Source organism: Gigantopelta aegis, chromosome 11 (genome assembly GCF_016097555.1).
Source record: "Gigantopelta aegis isolate Gae_Host chromosome 11, Gae_host_genome, whole genome shotgun sequence".
Taxonomy (NCBI): Eukaryota; Metazoa; Mollusca; class Gastropoda; order Neomphalida; family Peltospiridae; genus Gigantopelta; species Gigantopelta aegis.
The window spans coordinates 22,170,543-22,187,179 of NC_054709.1; the positions used below are offsets into that span (position 1 = coordinate 22,170,543).

Here is a 16,637-nt window from a genome sequence, read left to right on the forward strand (position 1 = left end):
AGCCATCGAACTACAGGCTGGTAGGTACAGGGTTCACAGCCCGGTACCGGCTCCAACCCATAGCGAGTTCTTGTGGGCTCAATGGGTAGGTAGGTGTAAGGCCAGTACACCCTCTTCTCTTTCACTAACCACTCACAACTAATACACTGTCCTGGACAGATGGCCCAGATAGCTGAGGTGTGTGCCCAGAACAGCATGCTTGAACCTTAATTGAATATAATGTAAAGTTTGTTTTATTTAACGACGCCACTAGAGCACATTGATTTTTTATCTTATCATCGGCTATTGGACATTCTGACACTGTTTTTTTTAGAGGAAACCTGCTGTCGCCACATAGGCTACTCTTTTATGACAGGCAGCAAGGGATCTTTTATTTGCGCTTCCCACAGGCAGGATAGCACAAACCATGGCCTTTGTTGAACCAGTTATGGATCACTGGTCGGTGCAAGTGGTTTACACCTACCCATGATCCGAACCCAGTACCTACCAGCCTGTAGACCGATGGCCTAACCACGACGCCACCGAGGCCGGTTTAATTGAATATAAGCACGAAAATAAGTTGAAATGAAATGAGTATTTCTGAGAAGAGTTTCTGACAGGGTACGAAGAGTGAAATTACGAAGCCTAAAATCTTGGAAATTAATGGATACATTTTTATGTTTAAAAAGATTACATTAAGAGAACTGCTGTTTAACATTTGTCAAAGTACAGGAAATGCAGTGTCCAGTTTCAAAAGATTTAAAACCAAAAATCCACCTAGTAGAATGAATGAATGAATGAATGAATGAATGAATGTTTAACGACACCCCAGCACAAAAATCCACATCAGTTATTGGGTGTCACTAAAGTTAAGTATATGAAAATATTATTTATATAATTATGTAAAACCACAGTGTAAAGGAGATGTGGGGTAAAGTATAATACAATACATAAATCAAGGTAAAGTATATTTTAAAATTTTGTATAGAAAAACTTTAAAAGTATCACCCAGTAGAGTTACTTATGATCTGTACCCTCAATTATTTCCTGACAGAAAGTCGTTAAGACTGTTAAAGTTTAAAGTGCTCACCTGTCTGTAGGTGTATCGATGGTATCTATGTCAACGAGCAACGCTTCTTGGTCCATCCCTGACTTTAAAACATCTCTGTTTGTTTTAACCATTGTTTATGAAATGACCCCAGAGAAAGCTGACGTTTTCTTGAGATCAAATTTCAAATCTTTGTACAGAATGATACCAGCCCGAATTCTGCTTCCTGAGTGGTTTGTGTTACATTCTGTCACTGGTGTTATAGACCAGCACATGCACACAGCACTTAGAAATACACACATCACTATGAGTCTGGTCAAACTTACACTTTTACATCTTCAGCATGCTGATGCAAAGGATGACAAATGAAATATTTCCTTAAACAGAGGAAAGCTTGTTCGAAGATACATGAATTAATTAATTAATGTATTACAACATGTTTGATTTCATGAGAAATTAACTGTGGTGAAATACACAGTATTCATGCATATATATATATATATATATATATATATATATATATATATATATAATTAAATGTTCTCTATCTATCTCTCTCTCTCTCTCTCTCTCTCTCTCTCTCTCTCTCTCTCTCTCTCTCTCTCTCTCTCTCTCTCTCTCTCCCCCCATCTTTCTCTCAAACTGTTCAACCTGAGTTAAACCCAGATATTCATATCCATCCATTAGCTTCAGAAAATACCGGTAACTGGGGGCAAGGACCAAACTGGAGTAGCTGGAGGGTGTGTGTGTGTGTGTGTGGGGGGGGGGGGGGGGGGATTTATCAAAATAAGGACACAAACACACACACAAAACAACACAAAAAACCATGTTGATATAAAACAATTTAGAATGTTTATAATCAACTCTGGTCATTTTAAAACAGTGTTATGTAGTCCTTCTGACAGGTAACATCTTGTTTTCATATTATAGAATTTACTACATGTTATTTATTTCTGAGCTGATTGTTTTCTAAATTGTGCACACAAAAAAAAATTATTGTTTCTAAAACACTTTTAGTTTTTATTCTATTTCAAACCAACCTGAAATTATTTATCAATTTTTTGTTGTTGTAGGAGACAGACTATAATAAGATGGAAAATCTACATTCATATGAAGTGTCAAGTATTAGTAAACAATGGATATCCATGTATAGATTGCCTTTCAACTGGAAGACCACCATCCCTCCACTATAAATGTTATTCCCCAACTTTCAACACCTATAGATGCATCCAACCATTCATTAAAATTACCTTTTCCTTTCATATGCTACCTGAGTAAATAGTGTCATACATATTTATACACATGTCATACACTGTACCACAAATATCACACACTGTAATACAAATACTGAATATAGCACATGTGTATAGAAATACATGTACTGTGTTACACATGGAAGAAAATGATTAATAACATAGTGGTACATTTTAATTCTCTTCCTGGCTTCCCAATCAACCCATCAATCAATCCCTGGAGGGTGTGAAGGTCAGAACTAATGACAACCAATCCCACACTCATGCTTGTCTGGGACTACTGTAATACTTTGAAGTAAAAACAAATATACTAAAATGCAAAAGAAACGCAGGTTCTCATTAAATTGGATATAAAATATTAAAAAAACAAAACGAAATGAAGATTTCAACATTTATTTTGGAGCTACACCAATTCGGCACACATTGGTGTTGGAAATTTTTGATTGAATTCCTTTTTGGCTATTGTTTCATGTCATAAAGTAGGGTGGGGGTCCATGTTAAAAATGTGAAAGAGACGACCTGTAGCATTGTCAAAGTCAGTATCGCGTGTGACCACCCTGGGCATTCAAACAGGCAGTGCAACGTCTCCTCATTGAGTTGACAAGCCGTTGAAAGAATGCCTGAGGGAGTGAGTTCCATTCATGGACCAATGCTGCCTCCAGCGCCTGCATATTCTGAGGTTGTCCGCGAGCCTGAAGGCGACGTCCGATTTCATCCCAGACGTGTTCGATAGGCGCCATGTCCGGTGATAAGGCTGGCCACGGCAACGTTGGGATGTTGTGCTGAGCCAGCAACGCCTGTGTTGCCCTGGCAGTGTGCGGCCTGGCATTGTCTTGCTGCAGCAAGCGCACACGTGGGTGAGCGGCAAAGAAGGGAACGACGTGATTGTTGATGACGTCATTTTGGTACACGGCGGCATTAACGCGTTGTCTGAACACATGAAGTTGTGTTCTGTGGTTGAATGAGAACCCACCCCACACCATCACACTACCCCCGCCCCATCGGTCGGCCTGCAGAACGCAGCAGTCGGAGTAACGTTCATGTCGACGTCGCCATACTCGGATTCGGCCATCAGCGTTGGAAAGATTGTAACGGCTCTCATCAGTAAACAGAACTTGTTGCCACTGGCCACGTCGCCATCTTTGATGTTGTTGCGCCCACTGTTGACGTTGTTGGCGGTGCCGAGGGGTCAATATTGGTCCCACATAAGGACGGCGGTTACGGAGTCCTGCTGCCCTCAGACGGCGTCGGACGGTATCGGCGGACACTGGACCACGTGGACCACGCACCTGGTGAGCGGTGTTAGCTGCTGGCAGCATCCGATTCCTAAGGTGGGTCACCCGGATGTACCGGTCTAGGGCTGCGGTTGTCACCCTCGGGCGGCCGGTGCGTGGTCGATCGTTCACAGATCCAGTGATTTGGTGACGTTGAGAAAGGCGTGCGATTGTCGAAACATGACATCCCAATGTCTGGCTACAGCAGTACGGGTCTGTCCGGCTTGCAACATCCCGATGGCCATCCCTCTCGCTGGAGTTGCGTCAGTCGCGGCATTTTTAAAATGTGATTCTGTTGTCTGTCACTACTCAAATTGAATTTATGCGATTAAATCCAGGTGTGTAGGCTTTATAAGCATTTCAATGAGTGTGTTTGCACTGGATTCATGATACGGATGATCCAGCACGTGCAAACAACGTGTTTTGAGAATTCGTGACGTCACACAGGTAATGAAATTGACACGCAGGTGGGACTGCGGTGTGGGTGTGTGCCATGTCCTTTAACACAGTTGAGGTTCAATTCCACCAAAGATACTGCTTTACAAAGTGCAATTCTTTCGCATTTTCAGGACCTGCGTTTCTTTTGCGTTTTAGTATAGATTGGTTTAGTTTTTCTGCAGAACCCCTCCTTCTCCCCAAAGATGAAACAGAGCAACATTTTGATTTCTCAAACTTACAACCTCGAATGCTGACACAAAATACAAACACAATTTATGTCATAAGCCTATGAGACAGAGGGTAGTGGTTGGGATTGGGTGGGTGGGGTGTGTGTGGATTACTACCCCCCTAATGCTGGAACAAATCCTCAAATTCGGGCAAAAATTATAGAGATATTTGGGCAAAATGTGCTGACATGAGACCATTTTATACCATGTATTTGCATCATTCTACCTACAACCTACAAAATTAGTTGTAATCCATGTTTGTTTGCAACCCTATATAGCTGTTTGGCAGTAATACTAATATGAATATATGCTGTAATTCAGATTCGGGCATTTTTATTTAATTAGGGCAAAAACCAGCCTGCCCCTATAAAATAAATGTGTTTCAGTATCGTTTATATCATATATATTAGGAATACAAATTGTATTAGGCAAGTCTCTGGCTGCCATAATACATTATTTTGCTTCCTAGTAAAATAAAATAAATAAATAAACTACCCTGGCACTGCTCCATACAACATGCATGTGTAGCAGGAGGTTTTAGTTTTAATGTATCTAGTTTTTTAAATATGTTTGTCAAAAGATAGTTGTCTGCCAAGCATTATAAATTCCGAACTGCGGTTGCACGTGCAACTTGGGCTACACAGCATGTGGTTTGGTTTCGCTGTCATTTCAGTCTAGCATAATTCTGCGCGGTTGTGGGGTTGTGAACGGAATGGTCGGAGAGCTTAGTGTTAGTATTTGCACGAACGATCCGTCGTTCATGTCGATATTGGTTTTGCATAACCGACAGACGACAAAATCGTTCGTGCCAAATTTTATGCCCTGAACCTGTGCACCATGACTGGTATATCATATCAGCCATGGTATGTGATGTCCTGTCTGCGGGATGGTGCATATAAAATATCCCTTGCTACTAATAGAAAAATGTAGCAGGTTTCCTCTCTAAGACTATATGTCAAAATTACTAAATGTTTGACATCCAACAGCTGATGATTAATAAATCAATGTGCTCTGGTGGTGTAGTTAAACATAACAAACTTTAATTAGTAGTCATCAAACTAAAACATTTTAATAGCAACTTTACATTATGTAAAAAAAACAGTGTAAAGAGCTGTGAAGAAGGTTGCACCATATTTACTAGAGCAAGTGTTCCGTGTTTCTGTTGCCCCTGGTAACTTTATACATTTTATATGACTCAACTGTCTAAAGGTCATCACAGAATGGCATGGTACATTTCATTTCATTTCAACTTATTTTCGTGCTTATATCCAAATAAGGTTCAAGCATGCTGTCCTGGGCACACACACCTCAGCTGTCTGGGCTGTCTGTCCAGGACAGTGGGTTAGTTGTTAGTTGGTTAATGGTTAGTTAGAAGAAGATGGTGTAGTGGTCTTACACCTACCCACTGAGCCCTTAAGAACTCGCTCTGGGTGGGAGCCGGTACCAGGCTGCGAACTCTGTACCTACCAGCATGTAATCCGATGGCTTAACCACTGCGCCACCCAGGCCGTTTGGCATGGTACAGGGGAAAAGGTTTATTGTAAATAATGAAATAAAAACAATGTTTTAAAGATTGCTGCTTTAAACTAGTGTGACATAGATGCCGCTAATTTACAAACTCTCACCAGATCCTGCTGACAGATGACATGAGGCCTGCTGAGCATCATGGGATACGTGTTTACAGGATGCACCACAGGAGGTCACGGGATTAAGCAGTAACATCACCAAGAGAGCAGTTATAATACACTTATATATGTATTTCCATAGATGGATAAGTTTACATACATGTACGACAGTTGGTTATCTTATGCTGGGCACAGACTACCAACTGCCAGCAGAATGTTGGCCAACTCGAAGGTTGCATTGTAATTTCCCCAACTACAAATGGGTGCACTAAGATTAACAACCGATGGGTTATACCACAATATCGAGTTGTAAGAGCGCTCAGACTAGCAACTGGACAGTCGTTGAAGTCGTGACAGCAGAAAGTTGTCCAACTTTGTGCTGGCAGTTGGTAGTCTGAATGTTGCACTGTTTGCAGTGACCATGCAGTCAAGCATTATCAATTCCCGACCACATTAATTTCAGTAATGCCAGAAAAGACTTATTATTACTTAACATAAGAACGACATATTACTTGTTACGATTTCGACAGTGTATAATTTATAATCTTTGTGAACAAATGTGGATAATGACAAAACTTTCTGAAATAAACTGATAAATGTTCACTTCACCTCTTTCACTGGCATAGGAAGTGTGGGGGGGGGGGGGGGGGAGGGGTGCATGTGACCCCACTTTGTAGCAGCAGCAATGGTTTTTATGTAACCATGTGGGTTTTATTGTTTTAATGATTTTAGTATGCACAAAACATATGCACCTAAACCTTTGGCTAGGAGCTGTAGGGACATGCATTTACCTGTCTAAACATCTGACCTCTGACTGGGGACAGTGCCGATCAACCAATAGGCTGGCCAGCTGTGTTTGACCCAGTTGGTGGCTATTCACTGTCACTCACCTGACATTCCTTTACATGTCACGATCTGCACAGGCTACACACTCTTGATCTGCCATTAAACTATACTGGGATAATTAGTGAGTTATATTTCTACTTTTCTAATTCACTTTACTATTTTACTAACATATGAAGTACAGTTTATAAATTACAAATAAGGTTTAAATAAATAACTACTTCAATTAACATTTACTTTGATGAAGGAATAAACTAAATTAATGTAAGTATTAGAATTTGGGCGTGGCACTTACTCTGTAACAAATGAATATTCCTATAGCCAAGCCATAATTAAATGAGTCATTATTGTTTCATAAATGTATGTTAATAGTGTGTATATTAAATTAAAAATGTATTAGTTTTATGTTACTTGTTTCTTGTAGACATTTTGATGGTTTTGATCATGTTACCGCCCTAAAGCCCACAGCTAAAGGTAATGGTATTTCAGTGTCTAGGTAAACCGTATCACCTATGAAGATAATGTTTTGTGTACCTTACATTTATTTTATTAACTATATATCACCATATGTGTAATTGTTTGCTGTAAATAATGATTTAAGATTACTGGTGATTGATTAATGTTCAGTCGTTTAATGTACGGTAATTTGGTATTGTGTATTATGTATATATACGATGTTTAACGTACGGTAATTTGGTATTGTGTATTATGTATATATACGATGTTTACTTTAACGATGTTAAATATTGCTCAGTGTATGGTTATATATTTTGTTTAAGAGATTTGCTATTATCTGTAAATAATAACTAGACTACAGTGTATTTATATATATTTTAATGCGTTTTAATATGGTGTTGTAAGACTTTATGTATAGTTGTGAATGTATTTTAATAATGCCATTTTTGCTCATAGGGTTTGACTGACTATATACCAATATTCTGCAGAATAAAGAACACTATTAAAAACTATCTTCACCAAGTCCAGTTATCTGTTCAGGGGAAGTAACATTTATATATTTTTACATGTATTTATATATATATATGTGTGTGTGTGTGTGTGTGTGTGTCCCCCACTTTTTGGCACCTTCCTATGCCCATGCTATTTTTTAATTAAACTTCTCCTTTCTTCTATTTGTTAATTAAACTTCTCCTTTCTTCTATTTTTTAATTAAACTTCTCCTTTCTTCTATTTGTTAATTAAACTTCTCCTTTCTTCTATTTTTTAATTAAACTTCTCCTTTCTTCTATTTGTTCAGCTCTAGATTAGGGATTGGTGTAAGATTAACACAAGTTTTGTAAATTCAGACAACAGTTTTCAACATCTGAACCAGTAAAAGTTAAAAATTTGTTTTGTTTAATGACACCACTAGAGCACATTGATTTATTAATCATCGGCTATTGGATGTCAAATATTTGGTAATCTTAGAGAAGAAACCCACTATATTTTTCTATTAGTAGCATCTTTTATATGCACCATCCATCAGACAGGATAGTACATACCACAGCCTTTGATATACCAGTCGTGGTACACTGGCTGGAACAAGAAATAGACCAATGGGCCACACCGATGGGAATCGATCCCGGACCGACTGCACATCAAGCGAGCACGTTACCACTGGGCTACACGCGTCCTGCCCCTGAAACAGTAAACAGTGAACTGCTAATGAAAGCCTCCTCTACACTCCCAGCATGTTTCTATATCTCTACTACCACCAGACCGGCCTGAACCAGTAAACAGTGAACTGCTAATGAAAGCCTCCTCTACACTCCCAGCATGTTTCTATATCTCTACTACCACCAGACCGGCCTGAACCAGTAAACAGTGAACTGCTAATGAAAGCCTCCTCTACACTCCCAGCATGTTTCTATATCTCTACTACCACCAGACCGGCCTGAACCAGTAAACAGTGTGCTAACAGTATGAAAGCCTCCTCTACATTCCCAGCATGTTTCTATATCTCTAATACCACCAGACTGGCCTGAACCAGTAAACAGTGAACTGCTAATGAAAGCCTCCTCTACATTCCCAGCATGTTTCTATATCTCTACTACCACCAGACTGGCCTGAACCAGTAAACAGTGAACTGCTAATGAAAGCCTCCTCTACATTCCCAGCATGTTTCTATATCTCTACTACCACCAGACTGGCCTGAACCAGTAAACAGTGAACTGCTAATGAAAGCCTCCTCTACACTCCCAGCATGTTTCTATATCTCTACTACCACCAGACTGGCCTGAACCAGTAAACAGTGAACTGCTAATGAAAGCCTCCTCTACACTCCCAGCATGTTTCTATATCTCTAATACCACCACCACCAGACTGGCCTGAACCAGTAAACAGTGAACTGCTAATGAAAGCCTCCTCTACACTCCCAGCATGTTTCTATATCTCTACTACCACCAGACTGGCCTGAACCAGTAAACAGTGAACTGCTAATGAAAGCCTCCTCTACACTCCCAGCATGTTTCTATATCTCTAATACCACCACCACCAGACTGGCCTGAACCAGTAAACAGTGAACTGCTAATGAAAGCCTCCTCTACACTCCCAGCATGTTTCTATATCTCTACTACCACCAGACCGGCCTGAACCAGTAAACAGTGAACTGCTAATGAAAGCCGCCTCTACACTCCCAGCATGTTTCTATATCTCTACTACCACCAGACCGGCCTGAACCAGTAAACAGTGAACTGCTAATGAAAGCCTCCTCTACATTCCCAGCATGTTTCTATATCTCTACTACCACCAGACCGGCCTGAACCAGTAAACAGTGAACTGCTAATGAAAGCCTCCTCTACACTCCCAGCATGTTTCTATATCTCTACCACCACCAGACTGGCCTGAACCAGTAAACAGTGAACTGCTAATGAAAGCCTCCTCTACACTCCCAGCATGTTTCTATATCTCTATTACCACCAGACTGGCCTTGGTGGCGTCGTGGTTAAGCCATCGGTCAACAGGCTGGTAGGTACTGGGTTCAAATCCCAGTCAAGGCATGGGATTTTTAATGCAGATACCGACTCCAAACCCTAAGTGAGTGCTCCGCAAGGCTCAATGGGTAGGTGTAAATCACTTGCACCGACCAGTGATCCATAACTGGTTCAACAAAGGCCAAGGTTTGTGCTATCCTGCCTGTGGGAAGCACAAATAAAAGATCTCTTGCTGCTAATCGGAAAGAGTAGCCCATGAAGTGGCGACAGCGGGTTTCCTCTTAAAATCTGTGTGGTCCTTAACCATATGTCTGACGCCATATAACCGTAAATAAAATGTGTTGAGTGCATCGTTAAATAAAACATTTCTTTCCTATTACCTCCATCAACATGTTACCTGAAACTTCTCATATTCTTCTTCACATCTGTAACTCAAGACTTCAGGAAATTTAACATTGGTCACATAGAGAATAAATAAATTTCCTATGTACATGAGTATCTATCTGACCGAATGGTGTGGGCTTTTTTTGTTCATATTTCGATGAACCCAAAAAATGAAGTCACACACACATGCCCCACCCTGACTCACACAGCTTTCTTACAATTAGCTTGATTATTCAGACAACTATTTTTTGGATACTTTAAAGCACAAATACATGGAAGAAACATATACAAAAAAAGCAATAAAATTGTGAAACAAATACAAAGTAATGGTACACTTTTTATAAATAAATTAATGTGAAACTCTATTGGAAAAAACACATACATGTATATTCATTGATGAAAAAAATCAGCAGCAGGACTTGAAATTAATGACGGCACCGACAGCAATTACTGTCATTGAGATATAAATCGACATAGATCAAGATCGTCACCAACAGCACTTTTTTGCCACTGGTTAACAATTAATGCTGTCTGTAAAACTCCTCATCCACTGGCGTAGAAAGTGGGGGAGGGCGGGGGGGGGGGGGTATGTGCCCCCCACTTTTCAGATATTTTCTTTATATTTGCTTTATAATAGTGTAAAAGTGTGTAAATATAAGTGCGCCACCCCCCCCCCCCCCCTTTTGGCACCTTCCTACGCCACTGTCATCGATAGCAAACTGTATATACCTAGTGTATATTATATGCTAGTATTTGACATTTGTGTTTTTAAAATATGTCTACATACAGTAAAATAATCTTTCAGTCATGCTGATTTGTAGCAAATGTCACTTTTAAAAAACTGCCGTAGGCAAGCTCAAAATTAATGTAGGAGGGCCGTTTCATCAACGGCAATGTTTTAGAAATATTGCCATGGCGACAAATTCTTAAATTCGAGCCCTGCATCACTAATATCTGTCCTGTAGAAACTGGGGGGGGGGGGGGGGGGGCTGTGTCTGCCTCAGTAGATGAAAATATATGGTTTAAGTCCTACTCTAAATAAAATGTAAAATATGACTTGTACACCCCACTAGAGGCTGCAAACCCCCCACTAAAGATTGTGCTTCCCACTAGAGGCTGTGAACCCCCCACTAGAAGTTGTGAACCCTCCCACTAGAGATTGCGTCCTCCACTAGAGGCTGTGAACCTCCCACTAGAAGTTGTGAACCCTCCCACTAAAGACTTGCGTCCCCCACTATAGAGGCTGCACTTCCCACTAGAAGCTGCAAACCTCCCACAAAAGATTGTGTCCCCCACTAGAGGCTGCGAACCCCCCACTAGAGATTGCACCCCCCACTCCAGATATGGTTCCTACAGGACTGTTTATAAAGACACTCAATGGCCACAGAAAATTAGTAAAGTTCTAATAATAAACTCGCCAACAAATCGTTGTTCTACAGCAGCAACACTGTCGATGAAATTTAAATGGTACCTCGACTGTGTGAATGTTTGACACGTTCCCTTCTAAACATTCATAAACTTAGCAACACTATTGGGACAATTCCTTCCAACATAACCAGTCATCAAAAAAGGAAAAAATTTGCTTCACGAATGTGTGTGTGTGTATGTGTGTCACTGTGTGTGTGTGTGTGTGTGTGTGTGTGTGGCCCCTAATCCCCCCTTTACACACACATCTGGGTGGAATAACATGAGATCAGAGTGACATACATGTCATACCTGTTTCTAAAACTGATTACAGAAAACAGCAGATGCAAACATGTAATCTTTGGATGGGGGGTATTACTGTGTTCTGAAAATTAATTCTGAATTTAAAATGTCAACAAACATCAACAACAAAACCAAGACATCGTTTTACTTTTAGTCCTCATAAACTAACTCAAAACAAACATCTTAAGCCAATCAGTATCACAGTCATATCTGCCGTAAACGTCAAAATATTATTTAATATTTATTTTTATTTTCCATACACAACATGCTAAATATAACCACGGAACCGCCCCCTTTCTGAAACGTTGGAATCTAAAGACAAAGCGACAGTGGCGATCGGATCGTAAAGAAATAACCAACTTCCCGCTTTCAAACCTAGCAACATTCGATCATGGCTACTGAATGTCAATCGCAGTTATAGACACCTACAATAAACTTTAACAACTGATCTTAGCTCTCACCTGTCTATTCCAGTTTCTTATCTATTAGCGCCGATAGCGATAACTTGTATCGAGTCTTGATTATAGTAAGTCCTAAACAGTGGGATAAAACAACACCGGACTCAAGTCAGCTGTCACCAAGAATCAGAAGCCGTCAGCCGCTAAGAAAATTTGAGTCACTTTCGCCAAACAGGCAGCTTAGCGATTCCATTGGTTTAGTCTGTGCATAACAAGAATTGAAATATGGCCATGGATGGTTGACAGGGATGAGTTTTATGTTTTAAGTTCTATTTCTGCTCTTACTGTAATATTTACAAAGATATAGCAATGGAACCGTTGTCATCGATTTTAGTAAAGAAAGAAATATTTAATTTAACGACGCACTCAACACTTTTTAATTACGGTGACTAGTAGTGCACGGGGCACATTAAGGCAATACTTTTTTTAACATGCACGACGAGGTACTTCTATATATGTTGCACATTTAAAATGTCGGGGATTTTTTTTAAGGTTGTCGTTGAATATTTATTTTGTTAATAATAATGCAAGTACTTCAATCGGAATTTTGTGAGTACGGTAGGTTATACATTTTTGGTTTGGGTGTCCATACGTATGTTGCACTATTTCGGTTCAGAAACGGTTGAAACATGGTGCCACAAGTTTTGAATACCAGCTATATTAAGGGTATTTAAGGAGATCCGGACGTAGTAAAACCACACTTACTACGTCCCTCCGGACTAGGTTACTAGTATACGGTTATATGGCGGAAATCCGCTTACACTATTCCATGGGATGACCTTTTCCATTAGGTACCGGCCTCGGTGGCGTCGTGGTTAGGCCATCGGTCTACATACTGGTAGGTACTGGGTTCGGATCCCAGTCGAGGCATGGGATTTTTAATCCAGATACCGACTCCAAACCCTGAGTAAGTGCTCCGCAAGGCTCAATAGGTAGGTGTAAACCACTTGCAACGACCAGTGATCCATAACTGGTTCAACAAAGGCCATGGTTTGTGCTATCCTGCCTGTGGGAAGCGCAAATAAAAGATCCCTTGCTGCTAATCGGAAAGAGTAACCCATGTAGTGGCGACAGCGGGTTTCCTCTCAAAACCATATGTCTGACGCCATATAACCGTAAATAAAATGTGTTGATTGCGTCGTTAAATAAAACATTTCTTTCTTTTCCATTAGCAGCAACGGATGTTTTTTTAATATGCAAGTACATACCGCGGCCTTTGATATACCAGTTGTGGTGCACTGGCTGGAATGAGAACTAGCCCAATGGGCCTACCGATGGGGATCGATCCTAGACCCGATCGCGCGTCTGACGAGTACGTTACCACTGGGTTACATCCCGTCCCTTTAGAAACATGGGAATAACTATTTTGGTGGTCAGCATTGAAAAAGTGAATTTCATCCAAAATTGGAAGAATATTTTTTCAATATTTAGGAGAGTTGACAATGATTTGTTTAAATATTCTAGCTCAATATTTACAATAATATTTAAAAACTATTTTGCATAGTATAGGAGATAAAGATAAAGTTTGTTTTATTTAAAGGCATCACTGATTTAATATTAATAATCGGCTATTGGATGTCAAACAGTTGGTAATTCTAACATAAGCCTACTCTAGAGGAAAGTTGAAACCCGTTAGTAACAAACGATCTTTTATACGCACCATACCACAAACAGGATAGCACATACCACGCCCTTTGATATACCAGTCGTCGTGCACTGGCTGGGACAAAAAAAACAAAAACAGCTCAATGGCCTCGCCGATGGGGATGGATTCTAGACCACTGGACTACGTCTCGCTGTACCACTGGGCTACGTCTCGCTTTACCACTGGACTACGTCTCGCTGTACCACTGGACTACGTCTCGCTTTACCACTGGGCTACGTCTCTGGGCTACGTCTCGCTTTACCACTGGACTACGTCTCGCTGTGCCACTGGACTACGTCTCGCTGTGCCACTGGACTACGTCTCGCTGTGCCACTGGACTACGTCTCGCTGTACCACTGGGCTACGTCTCGCTGTACCACTGGGCTACGTCTCGCTGTACCACTGGACTACGTCTCGCTTTACCACTGGACTACGTCTCGCTTTACCACTGGACTACGTCTCGCTGTGCCACTGGACTACGTCTCGCTGTGCCACTGGACTACGTCTCGCTGTGCCACTGGACTACGTCTCGCTGTGCCACTGGACTACGTCTCGCTGTACCACTGGACTACGTCTCGCTGTACCACTGGGCTACGTCTCGCTGTACCAGTGGACTACGTCTCGCTTTACCACTGGACTACGTCTCGCTTTACCACTGGACTACGTCTCGCTGTACCACTGGACTACGTCTCGCTTTACCACTGGACTACGTCTCGCTTTACCACTGGGCTACGTCTCGCTGTACCACTGGACTACGTCTCGCTGTACCACTGGACTACGTCTCGCTGTACCACTGGGCTACGTCTCGCTGTACCACTGGACTACGTCTCGCTTTACCACTGGACTACGTCTCGCTGTGCCACTGGACTACGTCTCGCTGTGCCAGTGGACTACGTCTCGCTTTACCACTGGACTACGTCTCGCTTTACCACTGGACTACGTCTCGCTGTACCACTGGACTACGTCTCGCTGTACCACTGGACTACGTCTCGCTTTACCACTGGACTACGTCTCGCTGTGCCACTGGACTACGTCTCGCTGTACCACTGGACTACGTCTCGCTGTACCACTGGACTACGTCTCGCTGTACCACTGGGCTACGTCTCGCTGTACCACTGGACTACGTCTCGCTTTACCACTGGACTACGTCTCGCTTTACCACTGGACTACGTCTCGCTGTGCCACTGGACTACGTCTCGCTGTACCACTGGACTACGTCTCGCTTTACCACTGGACTACGTCTCGCTTTACCACTGGACTACGTCTCGCTGTACCACTGGACTACGTCTCGCTGTACCACTGGACTACGTCTCGCTGTACCACTGGACTACGTCTCGCTGTACCACTGGGTTACGTCTCGCTTTACCACTGGACTACGTCTCGCTGTACCACTGGGCTACGTCTCGCTGTACCACTGGACTACGTCTCGCTTTACCACTGGACTACGTCTCGCTGTACCACTGGACTACGTCTCGCTGTACCACTGGACTACGTCTCGCTTTACCACTGGGCTACGTCTCGCTGTACCACTGGACTACGTCTCGCTGTACCACTGGGCTACGTCTCGCTTTACCACTGGGCTACGTCTCGCTTTACCACTGGGCTACGTCTCGCTTTACCACTGGGCTACGTCTCGCTGTACCACTGGGCTAAGTCTCGCTTTACCACTGGGCTAAGTCTCGCTGTACCACTGGGCTACGTCTCACGTTACCACTGGACTACGTCTCGCTTTACCACTGGGCTACGTCTCGCTGTACCACTGGGCTACGTCTCGCTGTACCACTGGACTACGTCTCGCTGTACCACTGGGCTACGTCTCGCTGTACCACTTGGCTACGTCTTGCTTTACCAATGGGCTACGCCCCGGCCCTAGTTTAGGAGATGGATAGGGATTAATTGTCTGTGTGCTCAGCATAGAAATATCTTATTTTAGTCTAGGAAAGATGTTCATAAATCTGGAAAGGTTCATGTGGATTTTATATATAAACATGCTCTAGATGTTAATGTAATAAAGAGAAAACAAAAAAACAACAACAGCTCAATGGCCTCGCCGATGGGGATGGATTCTAGACCACTGGACTACGTCTCGCTGTACCACTGGGCTACGTCTCGCTTTACCACTGGACTACGTCTCGCTTTACCACTGGACTACGTCTCGCTGTACCACTGGGCTACGTCTCGCTTTACCACTGGACTACGTCTCGCTTTACCACTGGACTACGTCTCGCTGTACCACTGGGCTAAGTCTCGCTGTACCACTGGACTACGTCTCGCTGTACCACTGGGCTAAGTCTCGCTTTACCACTGGGCTACGTCTCGCTGTACCACTGGGCTAAGTCTCGCTTTACCACTGGGCTAAGTCTCGCTTTACCACTGGGCTACGTCTCGCTTTACCACTGGGCTACGTCTCGCTGTACCACTGGGCTAAGTCTCGCTTTACCACTGGGCTAAGTCTCGCTGTACCACTGGGCTACGTCTCACGTTACCACTGGACTACGTCTCGCTTTACCACTGGGCTACGTCTCGCTGTACCACTGGGCTACGTCTCGCTGTACCACTGGACTAAAAAAGTAAAGTTTGTTTTATTTAACGACGCCGTTAGAGCACATTGATTTTTTATCTTATCATCGGCTATTGGACGTCAAACATATGGTCATTCTGACACTGTTTTTAGAGGAAACCCGCTGTCGCCACATAGGCTACTCTTTTTACGACAGGCAGCAAGGGATCTTTTATTTGCGCTTCCCACAGGCAGGATACCACTGGACTACGTCTCGCTGTACCACTGGGCTACGTCTCGCTGTACCACTTGGCTACGTCTTGCTT

The 16,637-nt window shown here is 42.4% G+C and overlaps 1 protein-coding gene across 1 annotated transcript in view; it reads right to left on the bottom strand.

Annotated features, from left to right (window-relative positions):
- Positions 1 to 12,299, bottom strand: part of LOC121385628 (PTB domain-containing engulfment adapter protein 1-like) — a 110,985-nt gene extending 98,686 nt beyond the window's left edge. Inside the window, exon 1 of the mRNA XM_041516381.1 lies at positions 12,170 to 12,299. The gene's annotated coding sequence lies outside the window, so the exon portion shown is untranslated. The remainder of the gene's footprint in view (positions 1 to 12,169) is intronic.
- Between the last annotated feature and the right edge of the window lie 4,338 nt (positions 12,300 to 16,637).